This window comes from Narcine bancroftii, chromosome 5, assembly GCF_036971445.1.
Source record: "Narcine bancroftii isolate sNarBan1 chromosome 5, sNarBan1.hap1, whole genome shotgun sequence".
Lineage (NCBI taxonomy): Eukaryota > Metazoa > Chordata > Chondrichthyes > Torpediniformes > Narcinidae > Narcine > Narcine bancroftii.
Window position 1 is genome coordinate 113,821,108 of NC_091473.1, and position 13,787 is coordinate 113,834,894.

Here is a 13,787-nt window from a genome sequence, read left to right on the forward strand (position 1 = left end):
AAAATGTTAATGTTGGGCCCACATTCACCACTTCAGCTGACAGCGCGTTCCACACTCCCACCACTCTCCGCGTGAAGAAGTTCCCCTCATGTTCCCTCTAAACTTTTCCCTTTTCACTCTTAACCTATATCCTCTGGTTTGTATCTCACCTACCCTCAGTGTAAAAAAAAAACCTATCTACATTTACCCTGTCCATTCTCCTCAATTTTAAATACCTCTATCAAATCTCCCCTCATTTTACTATGTTGCAAGGAATAAAGTCCTAATTTGTCCAGACAACATCCTAGTAAATCTTCTCTCCACTTTTTCTATCTTATTGAAATCTTTCCTGTAGTTAATTGACCAAAATTGCACAAGATTCTGCAAATTTGGCCTCACCAATATCATATACAACTTTACCATAACATCTCAACTCCTATCTCAATACTTTGATTTATGAAAGCCAATATGCCAAAAACTCACTTTACAACCCTATTTACCTGTGATGCCACTTTCAGGGAATTATATATCTGTATTCCTAGATCCCTCTGTTTTAACACACTGCTCAATCTTGGTTTATTCTTCCAAAATGCAATTCCTCACATATGTCTGCATTAAATTCCATCTGCCTTTTTTTCAAGTAATTTTTCTAGCTGATCCAGATCCCTCTGCAAGTTTTGAAAACCTTCTTTACCATCAACAATCTTAGTGTCGACTGCAAACCTGTTCCACTGCAAACCTGTTCCAGTTTATCATACAGATCATTGATATAGATGATGAACAACAATGGTCCCAGCACCGATCCCTGAGGCACACCATTAGAAACAGGCCTCAATTATTATCCACCACTAATGTTTGGCTTCTCCCTTTTAGCTATTGTTGAATCCAGTTCACTACTTCAGCATGAATACCTGGCGTCCGAACCTTCCTGACTAATCTCCCATCTGGGACCTTGTCAAAGGCCTAACTAAGGTCCACGTGGACAACATATACAGCCTTTCCTTCATCAACTTTCCTGGTAACCTCCTCGAAAAACTCCATCAGATTGGTTAAGCTCAACCGACCACACACAAAACCATGTTGACTATGTTTAATCAGTCCCTGGCTCTCCAAATAATTGTATATCCGATCTCTTAGAACACCTTCCAATAATTTACCTACTACTGATGCAAGGCTCACTGGTCTATTATTTCTAGGGTTACTTTTGAAGTCTTTTTTAAACAACTGAACAATGTGAGCTACCTTCACCAGTGGCTAAGGACATTTTAAATTTTTCTGACAGAGCCTCTACAATTTCTACACCAGCCTTCCTCAACATCCAAGGAAATATCTTGTCAGGCCCTGGGGATTGATCCACCCTTATTTGCTTTAAGACAGTAAGCACCTCTTCCTCTTTAATTTGTTTAGGTTCCATGACCTCACTACTTGTTTTCCTTACTTCCCACAATTTTGAGTCCATCTCCTGAGTGAATACTGATGAAAAAACATTTAAGGTTTCCCACTCTTTTGGCTCCATACAAAGCCACCCATTCTGATCTTCAAAAGGACCAATTTTGTCCCTTACCATCTTTTTGCTTTTTATATACCTGTAGAAACCTGTAGGATTTTCCTTCACGTTGTCTGCCAAACCAACCTTATGTCCTCTTTTAGCCTTCCCGATTTCTTTTTTGAGATTTTTCTTACATTTTTATACTCTTGAAGTACCTCAATTGCTCCATGTTGCCTATACCTGCTATACCCCTCTCTTCTTCCGAACCAGATCCCCACTATCCCTTAAAAACCAAGGTTCCTATGCCTGCTAACCTCGCCTTTAATCTTGACAGGAACATACAGACTCTGTACTCTCAAAATTTCACCTCTTAAGGTTCTCCACTTATTTCACACATCCTTGCCCAAAAACAATTTATCCCAATCTCCACATTCTAGATCCTTTCTCTTTTCCTCAAAATTGGCCTTTCCCCAATTTAGAATCTCAACCCAAAGTCCAGATGTATCCCTCACTTTCTTGCTTTTTAAAATATTTTTATTGATTTTAATAAAGGTTTTTTCACCCCCTCCTTTACACCAATTGCAGTTTTCACTATTATCCACCCCTCCAGCCTATTAATAACCATTATACCAACACATTCTCCTGAATTCTAATGAGTTCTGCTCTTTTACATTGTCTGTTTCTCATGCATTATCAGCCAATATCATATCCCGATTTCTCTGGACATACTCTTTCTCACTGCTACCTTCAGGCAAAATGTACAGAGGTTTGAAGTCAGCACCTTGTCACCTTCAGATCTGAACAGTTGGAGCCTCCCCCCTCCCCATATAACCATAAACATAAACTATTCAGAAGCATCAAAAGATACGTCTGAACAATAGAAACAGGACTTTCAGAATCAGAATTTATTGTCATGAACATGTTACAAATTTATTGTTTTGTAGCAGCACTCTTTGCTCGAACTGCAACTGTCAATATTTATCTATCATTTCATATTCATTGTCATATCTTACATATGTGTGTGGCTACAGGAAATAAAAATTTTGGTGCATCATACTTATGTGTATCACAATAAACTCTCATATTCACTACCAGTGTTATAAATTGGTCACCTGCACCATTGCCATCATATAACTAACTCTCACCGGCTATTAATTCTCTTTCCCCATGACCAGTCCTTCGTTACCTGCTCTCTTATACTATTACACAGTAAGCCTGCATTGGACTCCCCATGACATTTTCAGCTCCCCTATTCGCATTTCCTACACTCTTTATCAGCTCCCCAACTGTTGTGTATTCTAGGCTTAGAAATACACTCACACACAATCGTGATGTCTCATTCATTCTTTATTATTAATCTAAAATGGTTCCCCACAGCACACAAAATTTACATACATGACATCGTCACACACCAGGAGTGATATCATATGCACGCAAGTGTATATTCACAATATTCAAGCTAAAGCTAACCTATGGAAGTGGCCATCGCAACTATGGCACAGGATTCACGCAGGTTTCGCTGATCCCTTTAAGGGAGAAAACTTCTTTACTGTTGTTGATGCACACTCTAAATGGCCAGTAGTATCACACATGACAACAACCAGAAACCAGACAATTGAGAGACTATGAAATATGTTCACATTATATGGATTACCTATAGAACTAGTCTCTGATAATGGGCCACAGTTTGTATCTGATACTTTTAAGATGTTCCTATGTAATAACAATATACGATACCTCTTATCAGCACATCGTCCTGACTACGTGAGTGCCTAGGCACTCGAGCTCAAATGGGGAAGTGGAACATTTTGTGCAAACTTTTATAAAGGCCATGAAAACAAAAGAAATTTGTAAATATATCATGGAATCACAAAATCGCAGATTTTCTAATAGCATATAGAAACACGCTGCAGTCTACTTGAGGTGCTTTGGGTTGCATCTCCTGACAAATGCAATATCTTCTCACCATCTGTTCAATACAGATGCCCATTGATTGCCATCAAACATGCATACATGCCAAAGCTTTCATCGAACAATCCCTGGGTGATTATCGTAGAGCTCTGATAACATGGCAACCTGCCATTTCGTAGGAATGTTTGTCCTGTCCCCATAATAACTTTTTCAATTAATATTTTATTGCATCATGTATAATAAGGTTTTAGTTCCGAAGAAATAGCTTTGGCCTCGGGCCACCCATTTAATGTGAAATATTGGATGGCAGCGGCCCGTGCCTCAGGCCAACATATGAAATGGCTGTTGAATACGATGACTGGCAAAACATCATGTGGACTGAAACGCCTGTTTCCATATGCCGCCGGCAGAGCTGTGAAACTAGCCAATCACTGCCGGTGGATGGCAGGGGGCCCAATTGAGGCCCAGACATCTGAAGTAACCAATCGGCAGCCAGCCGCTCAAGCCACACCCCGGTGGTGACATGCCGAGCTGACTATAAAAGGCAGCTGAATAAACTCAGTGTCGAATACACTCTACTGACGTATGTCTTTCTTCTCCTGCGGATTCAAGTTAGAGCCTTAGGGCTATAACCGAGAGCTATAACCTAGCTGTAGCCAGAGCAACCTTACTACAGTGGTGACCCCGAATGGTGCTTTGGACCAAAAGATGGAAGAGCAACCTGCATAAATGCCGTAGCGTTGAAGCTGCCTGGCTTCTGGATTTGCAACTGACAGATCTCTGCCAGTTACACACGCTACTACCACGTGGTCAGCGCCCTGTCAGGACACCACAGCCCGCATCATCAACTTCCTTTAGCAGCCTTTGGAACAAGGAAGGCATGTGGCCATCAAAGAGCTGTTAACCCACACTTACAGGTTCTCAAAGTGCAAGCCCGCTGCCCAACTGGTGCATATTGACGGTTTGGGGTTCAGGGCCCCTTCCATCCTCATGAGTAACATGCTCGGGTCTCAATGATGGCCACACCTCCTGCCCATTGTTCCAGCAGATCTTCCTGGAGAAGCTGCCTGAGGACATCCAGTTGCTTATCGCAGAGGAAAGCTTTGATGACCCCAGGAAGGTGGCTGCCTGCACAGACCTGCTATGAGCAGCAAAGAGAGACACCTGCGCTTCGCTTGAGCAGGTGACAGCACTGCATCACCAGTGCCTGACCAGGAAGACCACCAACCAACTGTCCATCCAACCGACCATCCGAATGCTATGCCTTACCGGTGAGCTATACTGTGTCTATTACTGACGGTGGGGTTCCGATGCCTGTCGATGCCATTCCCCGAGTGTTTCAGGAAAATGCCCAGGTCAGCTGACGTTAATGGCTGCAATAATTGGCCAACTGCATAGCCTGCTACACATTCAAGACTCCATCAGGCCGACGTTTCTTGGTGGATACTGGAGCACAATACAGTGTTATTCCCCCAACCAGCCTGGAGCCTCATTGCGGCAAAGTGGGCCAGGAGCACCGAGCAGCAAACGGCTCCAACATCCAGCTCCCGCACCATTCCCCTACACTTCGGGGACAGACAATTCACTTGTAAGTTTACAGTGGTGGCCGTACAAAAACCATTACTGGTTGCAGATTTCCCGTGGGCCAACTTACTGTGCCTGCTGGTTTGCACCCAGACATTTCAATCACTCTCACTCAAGCTCCCACCTGGATTCAGTGAGTACTGCTGACAACGAATTCACTCGGGTATTAGCAGAATTCCCTTCCATCACCATGCCTCACTTCCATTCAGCGGAACCCAAACATGGGGTGAGGCACCAAATCATTACAGAGGGCCCTCCCCTCCAGCCAGGGCGTGGCAACTTCCCCCTGAGAAACTCAACCTAGCCAAGGATGAGTTCAAAAAGATGGAGGAACTTGGCATTGTGCGGTGTTCTGAAAATCCTTGGCCCTCCCCTCTCCACATGGTCCCAAGGCAGCGGGTAGTTGGAGGCCATGTGGAGACTACCACCACCTCAACGAGGCCACCATGCTAGACAGATATCCCATGCCTCATATCCAAGACTTCACTGCTAACCTGCACAGGGAACAAATATTTTCAAAGGTGGACCTCATCAGGAGCCCTCACAAAATCCCATTACATCCCTAAGACATCCCAAAAACCGCCATAATAATCCCCTTTGGATTATTTGAATTTCTCTGCATGCCCTTTAGGTTAAAAAAAAACACAGCTCAGACTTTCCAGAGACTGATGGATGCAATGGGCCTGGTTCCGCATTTTGCCTTTGTCTCCCTCGATGACATTTTAACTGCCAGCCACACCCGCACCAAGCACACTGCCCACTTAAAACAATTATTCTCCAGACTGAGCAATGTCAACCTAACCATCAGCCTGGCCTATTGTCAGTTTGGCCAAGAAACTAGTGACTTCGTGGGCCATCGTATCAACCAAAGTGGAGCCAGACCATTACGCACTAAGGTGGATGCTATACACTCTTTCCTCGTGTCATCAACGGTGAAAGTTCTACAAGAGTTTGCAGGTATGGTCAACTTTTATTGCCGCTTCATACCTGCAGCAGCCCACATCATGAGCCCACTCTTTCCCCTCATGGTAGGACTCAGTAAAAACATACAATGGACTCTGGAGGCAACCAAGGCCTTCCAGGCCACCAAAAACTCCCTAGCTAATGCCACCCTCTGCGTACACCCGTGGACAGATGCCCTGTCTGCCCTTACGACAAACGCCACCAGCACAGCGGTCAGGGGTGCAGTAGAGCTACTGGTGAATGGACAATGGCAACTGCTTGCCTTTTTCAGTCAACACCTCAGGCCACCAGAACTCAAGCACAGTGCCTTTGATAGAAAACTGTTAGCCTTATACCCGGCAATTCAACACTTTTGTTACTTCCTGGAGGGCAGGAAATAGTTCAAAACCCCTTACCTTTGCCTTCAGTAAAATGACATATCCGTGATCAGGCAGGAAATAGTGGCACCTGTTCTACCTTTCTGAATTTACAATAGACATTGAACACATAGCTGGTGGCTGATGCCCTATCCCATCCGGCTATCTTGGCACTGCACGACCCTACCCCCGGTATCGACTACGCGGCCCTGGTTGATGAGCAGCAAGCAGACCCTGCCATTCCGGCATACTGGACAACACTCACTGGCTTAAACTGGAGGACATTCAGATCACCCACAGCAATTGCATGCTGCTCTGCGACACCTTGACGGGTAAACCTCGTGCTGTAATTCAAGCTGCATGGAATAGGCGGTTTTTTTGACTTGGTCCATAACTTGGCTCACTTGCCATCAGGACTAAAGTCAAAATGGTGGCGAACAGGTATGTCTGGAATGGCCTCTGCAAAGAGGTCACCCTGTGGGCCAGGACATCCAAAATCCAGACTCATATCAAACCCCCACCACAGACATTCAGGCCACCATGTCACCGCTTCAGCCACGTGCACATTGATATTGTGGGGCCCCTACCTGTTTCCAGAGGTGCACTTTACCTGCTCACAATGGTGAACCGGTTGACCAGAGGTGATACCACTATCAGAGGCTTCCATAGAAGCATGCATATGGGCTTTACTCAACACTTGGGTAGTGTGTTTTGGGGTCCCCGAGCACCTTACATCATACAGGGGGGCCAAATTCACTTACAGTCTGTGGACCGCACTAGCCCACGCCCTTGGGACCAAACTCCACCACACCACAGTGCATCACCCACAGGCCAACTGGTTGGTGGATAGGTTCCACAGACACCTTAAGGCAGCCTTAATGGCACAACTTACTGGACTGACGAACCCAAGGAGAACCTCGAGGCATCCTCTGCTGAGTTATTCTATAGCACACCCCTAATTATACCAGGTAAATTCAGGGCGGCCCCTGAGGACTTAGGGGTGCTCCCAACGACCACATCGTCCTGACTATACAAGTGCCTAGGCCTCCTGGCCCCCACTAAACCTAGACCCCATGGCCAACCCTGAAATTACGTCCCAAAGAACTTTAATGACTGTAAATACTTGTTTGCTCGGCACAGGGATCACTGGCCACCTCTACTGCAGTCTTACGAGGGGTCATACCGTGTCCTCAGACACAACGGCTCCACCTGTGTTTTGGACATTGGCGACAGGGAAGAGACTTTCACACTCGACCAGTTGAAAACCAGCCTATTTGGACTTTAACCAGCCCATCTCGCACCTGACCCCACGGCACAGGGGTTGGCCTCCTAAAAAATGCCGTAATTGCCAGTTTTTTTTGGGGGGGGCGGGGGTTTGTGTAGTGGCCCGCATCTCTGGCCGACACAGGTAATGGGTGTCAAACGGGGTGACCGGCAAAACATCGTGGAGGCTGAAATGCCCGTTTCCATAGGCTGCCAGCAGAGCAGTGAAACTGGCAAATCATCGCTGGTGAATTGCAGGGGGCTCAATTGAGGCCTGGGAATCCAAGGTAACCAATTGGCAGCTGGCCCACTCAAGTTATGCCCCGATGGTGACGCGGCCAAGCTGACTATAAAAGGCAGAGCTGCCACTCAATAAACTCAGTGTTGAATACACTCTACTGATGTGTGTGTGTCTTTCTTCTGCGGATTTGAGCTACAGCCTTAGGGGTATAAGGCTAATAATCTAGGTATAGCCGTAGCAACCTTGCTACAGGACCTTTGACAGTATAACTTCTTTTCTGTACTTTGCTGACAGTCTTTGCCATAATTGGTAAATAATAAAGTTGTTCATGATTAATAGCCGTAGCTTCTGCCATCCATTTAATTATCTCGTCTTTTCATTCACTTTCAGGTAGAGCTAAGTGAAATAGGGCATCAGCATGGCCATTTTATGTTGCTGGTTTATGTTTCAAATTGTAATCATATGCGGCGAATTGTGTGCCCTCCTTTGAAATCTTATTGCAGTTAGCACTGGAATCCCCTTTTTAGGGCCTAGAATCAAACTCAGTGGTTTGTTATCTGGGTAGCGCTATCATTCAACCATATTAGAGAGGGATTTGTGAATAATAGGCCTTAATCACCTCAAGACATCAACACTTCTCACATGTTGCTGGCCCGGTTCCAAGGCAGGTACTGAGGGAGGAGTTTGGGCATCACAGGCTTTATAGGGATTTCCAGGAGGGAGGAATCACAGGTTCAGGGGGTGGGCCAGCTCATACAATACATACATAGTGGTGGCACCACATTCACCCCTTCTTTTGAAACAAAGTCCAGTATTGTGAACCGATTCAATGTTTGTTACACGTTCAGTCTGTCCGGTGGTTTCATCTGTTGCTGCGACCGTCGTAAGGTTCGTTGTGGTTCAGCTGCTGGTTAACGGGCAGTGACTTGCGCAACAGGCTGTGCCTCCGGAGGCTGGGGGGTTAGTAGGACTGTGGGGTTGCTCGGCCAGGTTAACTATGAGGGGATGTTGATTGGTTGGTTGAGGGGTCCCCTGCATGCGCCAGGTCTCGGAGAGAAACCGTGTCCTACTGCCCATCTTGGTACTCTAAGTAAGTGGATTGGGGGTTTGCATGGAGGAGGTGGACCTTCTCGACCAGAGGGTCAGTCTTGTGGCATCTGGTATGCCTCCAGAGCAGTATGGGTCCAAGGGTCGTCAGCCAGGGTGGCAGTGTGGTTCCCGATGCCAACTTCCTGGGGAAGGAAAAGAGCCTTTCATGTGGTGTCGCATAAGTAGCAATAGAGAAGGGACCTGGTGGTGTATAGTGCCACAGAGAGTACGTCTTCCCACTGGGAGATGAATAGGCCTTTTGACCTGAGGGCTAGGAGGACTGCCTTCCAGACGGTGCTGTTCCCCCGTGGTTCTGCTCTTGGCTAAGAACACTGGCCAGCAAGTACTGACGCAAAACCTCACTCATAAAGGAGGATCCCCAGTTGCTATGGATATAGCAGGGGTATCTGAACAGAACGAATATGCTATGTAGTGCCTTTATGACTGTGGCTGTGGTCATGTCTGGACAGGTGATGACAAAAGGAAAGTGGAGTATTCGTCAGTGATATTCAGGAAGTGTACATTCCTGTTGGTGAATGGGAGAGGGGCCTTGAAGTCCATACTCAGCCACTTGAAGGGGTGGGTGGCTTTGATGAGGTAGGTTTTGTCTGGCCAATAGAATTGGGGTTTACACTTGGCACAGACCAGGCAGCTTCTTGTCAGCTCCCTGATATGTTCACCTGATTTAAGGGAGGTTAAAGGCTCAAATGAAGTGGTAGAGCCTGGTGACCCCAAGAAAGCAGAGGTTGTTGTGGAGGACTTGGAGGCGGTCCAGCTATGTATTGGCACATGTCCCCTGGACAGGGGATCAGGAAGCTCGTTGAGCTTCCTGGGCAGGTACAAGATCTCGTAGTTGTAAGTAGATAGCTCACTTCTCCACCTCAGGATTTTGTCATTCTTCATTTTTCCACCGCTGTTCGTTATTGAACATAAAAGCAACTGTACATTGGTCAGTCAGCAGGCTGAATGGTGTTCTAGGTAGTGCCTCCAGTGGCGCACAGCTTCCACTATGGCCTGGGCCTGTTTTTCGATGGCTGAGTGCTGAAGTTCGGGCCCCTGGAAGGTTCGGGAAAATAAAGCCATTGGCCTGCCAACCTAGTTGAGCATGGCAGCCAGGGCAAAGTTGGATGCGTCACTCTCCACCTGGAAGGGGATGGATTCATCCATGGTGTGCGTCCCCGCCTTGGCGATGTCACCCTTGATGCAACAGGGGAAAGGTGGTATATCGGAATTTGTCCATGTAATTCTGGACCCCTGGGTGTAACACGAAAAGAAGCCCAAGCACCTTTTCAGGGCCTTGAGGGGATAGGGCAATTGGAGTTCCAAGAGGGGGTGCAAGCAGTCAGGATTGGGCCCAATGATGCCATTCTCCACCATGTAACCAAGGATGGCCAGGTGTGAAGTACTGAACATGCGCTTCTTTTGGTTATATGTTTGGCTGTCTGGAGAAATTTCTGCAGGTTAGCGTCATGATCCTGCTGGTCATGGCCACATTGTCCAGGTAAGGAAATGTGGCCTTTAGCCCATTGTCATCCACTATTCAATCCATTTCCCTCTGGAAGAGAGACCCATTGGTATCCCCAAAGGGGACCCGGAGGAAGTGGGAGAGGCAGCTGTCTGCCTCAGGACAGATTGGGAGTTGGTGGTAGGCTGACTTGAGGTCAATGGTTGAGAAGACCCAGAACTGGGCAATCTGGTTTACCATGTCAGTGATGCAGGGGAGTAGGTAGGGATCCTGCTCGGTGAAATAGTTTATGGACTGGCTGTAGTCGATGACTATGCAGTGTTTTTCTCCACTCTTAACTACCACCACCTGTGCCCTCCAGGGGCTGATGCTGGGTTCTGTGATTCCCTCTGCCAGAAACTGTTTTACTTCTGCTTTGATGAAGGCTCTGTCCCCTGGCCTGTATCATCTGCTCTTGTTGGTGAACAGCTTGCAATCAGGGGCAAAGTTCTCAAACAGGGGTGGCAGTGGGACTTGGAGGGTAGAGAGACCATGGGGTGGGGGTGGGGGAGGGGGGTGGCCGAGAAAGAGAGGGGGAAAATACCAGGTGGTTTAAAAATTTGCAGTTGTGGACCATGAGGCATGTATAGGCCGTCAAACTGCATTTGGACACTCTTTAGCTCATACTGGAAATCTAGTCCAAGTATGACTGGTGCGCAGAGCTGTGGGATGATAGGGAGCTTAAAGTTTTTGTACTTCATGCTCCCACAGCCAGCGCCACACTGCAGCAGCCGTGGATCTGAGCAGAGTGGGATTTGGAGCCCAGGGAGACTTTAAATTTTACCGGGAGTAGTGCTGCATTGTGCCTGGGTGAATGAAGCTCTCCATGCTCCCTGTATCGAATAAACAGTTTGTGATGCGATAATTTACCTTGATGTTCATAAAGGCCTTGGCCAGTTGACGTGGGCTGACCTGATCCAGGGTAATCGAGACCAACATTTGCTGTCTGAGTCGCTGCTGTAATGTTAATTCAGAGGAGGAAGCCAAGATGGCTGCCTCCATTTCGCGCATGTGGTGATGATCTTTGCTGCTGGAAGTGACATCGGAAGTAGTGCTGTCCCCCACTTGCCGCCCCCATGGTTCCACTGAGCCATTTCCCATGACCAGAAATGACGTCAGAGGTGAAGCCAGAAGTGGGGCAGTTCAAGATGGCAGTGGCTGCCAGCTGCACACGGCGCTGCTGAAAGGGGGTTGGGACCTACGCACCTTCCCATAGTGTCCCTTCTTCCCACAGGCGGTGCATGTAGCATTTCGGGCCAGGCAGTGCTTTCGAGAATGTTTTGTATGTCCGCACAAGTAGTACTTTGGGTGCTCAATGGCAGCAGCAGTGACTTGTGACCCCACGACCCAAGATGGCAGTGCCCGAGCTCCCTACATGGTGACCTCATTCACTGAGATGACTTCTGCATTAAGCTACAATATCTCAAGCACTTAGGCAGGTCGACTCCTTCTTGCAGGCTTCAATCGCCTTTTTCTAGGAGTTTCTGTCTGATGTGATCAGACTTGAATCCAGTCACACATGCATTGCGCATCAGGGCAGCAACAGAGACATCTCTGCAGTTGCAGGCTTGCCCCATCTCCCACAGAATCTGCATGTACTTGTCGACTGACTCATCAGGCGCTTGTCTACAACTACCCAGAAGGAATCTGGTGTAGATGACGTTCGTTGGGGTCCGATACGGTTTCTGCAGGAGCTCCATTGTGGCCGAGTAAGTAGTGCAGTAGCTTATCATCTGGAAGACTCGGTGGCCGACCTGAGCGAAAAGTAGATCTCATTTGTCTTCCTCACTCTGCATGTAGTTGCATCTCATGAAAGCGTTAAGGCAGTGCAACCATTGACCGACTGTGACTGAGGCCCTTGGATTTTTAAGGTCAGTGTCCAGTTTATCTGCCCATATTGTCTTGTTCATATCCCAAAAAATTATGATTAAATTGTAGCACTATTGATCAACCAGCAGGGAGTTGTGATTAATAGGCTTTAATCACCTCAAGACATCAACACATCTCATGTTGCTGGCCCAGTTCCAAGGCAGGTACTGAGGGAGGAGTTTGCGTATAACATCTTTTATAGGGATTTCCGGGAGGGAGGAGTCACAGGTTCGGGGGTGGACCAGCTCATATAATACATACATACAATAGTTGTAGCACAGTCTGTTACCAAGGTAAGCCTCCAACCATACAAGTATTGGTGAATTCATTTGACATCAAATAGTGTGGGGAGTCCTTTTTCCAGTTGTGCATAATTATGTTCACAAGCCATCAAAGATTGGGAGGCATAAGCCACCAGTTATTCTCCCTTTTCCGTCACCCGTAGTAGCACTACACCTAAGCCCACTGGCAACATCCTTTTCTCGTAATGGACAAGAACAAGATCGCTGGATGTCAGCAATTCTTTCAAACGATTGTGTTTCTTGCCTTTTCATTCCAGCACCATTTCTGTTCTTTTCTTAACAATTGGTTCAGCGGGCTGCACAGTGTTGGCATATTTGGAACATGTTTCTGATAATGGTTAACCAAATCCAGGAATGATTGCAATTCGGCTTGATAAGATGGGTAGGGTGCTCTTTGAGTGGCATCCATTTGGGCTCCTTCACTATTAATTGTATGTTACGGAAGGTACCATAAATACACACTTTTCCTGGCGCAGACTGACATTTGCTTGTGCAATCAGGTTAGGACCTTTTCCGGGTTTGAAGATGCTCTGAGTCGTCTCGACCTGTAATTATGGTATAATTGAGGTAGCATCCTAAATTTATGCCATACAACAATTTGTCCATGACCACTTGTAATATTAGGGGCTGCTGGTATAGGTGAATAACCCCAAGTGAATATTGATTGCCTCATATTTCTTTCAGGCCTCATCCAAGCTGATTTGCGAGGATAAGTCCAGTTTTGTTAATTTTTTCCCCCCCCCTTTCAGGGCCTGATATAATTCCTCTGCTTTGGGCAACCCTTGATTGAGACTTTGTAATCACCACAAATTCAGAATTTTCTATTGGCTTTTTGGACTGGCATGATAGAAGCTGCCCAATCACGGTATTGAATTATTTTCAGGATTCATTCTTTTCCAACCTGTTTAGTTCTGATTCAATCTTTCCATTTATTGCAAATTTATTCCATTTATTTCCATTTATTGGGCTTCTAGAACTTGGGTTCAACACTGGATTTCAAGTGTATCTTCGCCTGGACTCCTTGGATTTTCCCCAGGCCTTTTCTGAAAATCATGATAACTCTTAAGCACTCACTCCAGTTTTAGCTTGGCCTCACCCTCCATACACACGTTCATTACAAATCCAATTTCCATGGAATCTAGTTGGATATGTGACAACCAGATTCTTCCAAATAATGCTGGTCTCTTGGCATCAATGACGTAGAAGGATCATCTTTTCAGTGAATGTCTTTTATATT

At 46.5% G+C, this 13,787-nt stretch overlaps 1 protein-coding gene across 5 annotated transcripts in view; it reads right to left on the reverse strand.

The window, feature by feature from the left end:
- Positions 1-13,787, reverse strand: part of LOC138763886 (HORMA domain-containing protein 1-like) — a 74,614-nt gene that overhangs the window by 52,916 nt on the left and 7,911 nt on the right. Inside the window, exon 1 of one of the 5 annotated variants that reach the window (XM_069938817.1) lies at positions 11,250-11,434. The exons of the other annotated variants lie outside the window; for them this stretch is intronic. The gene's annotated coding sequence lies outside the window, so the exon portion shown is untranslated. Of the gene's footprint in view, positions 1-11,249; positions 11,435-13,787 lie in introns of those variants that run through there. 5 annotated transcript variants of the gene reach the window in all.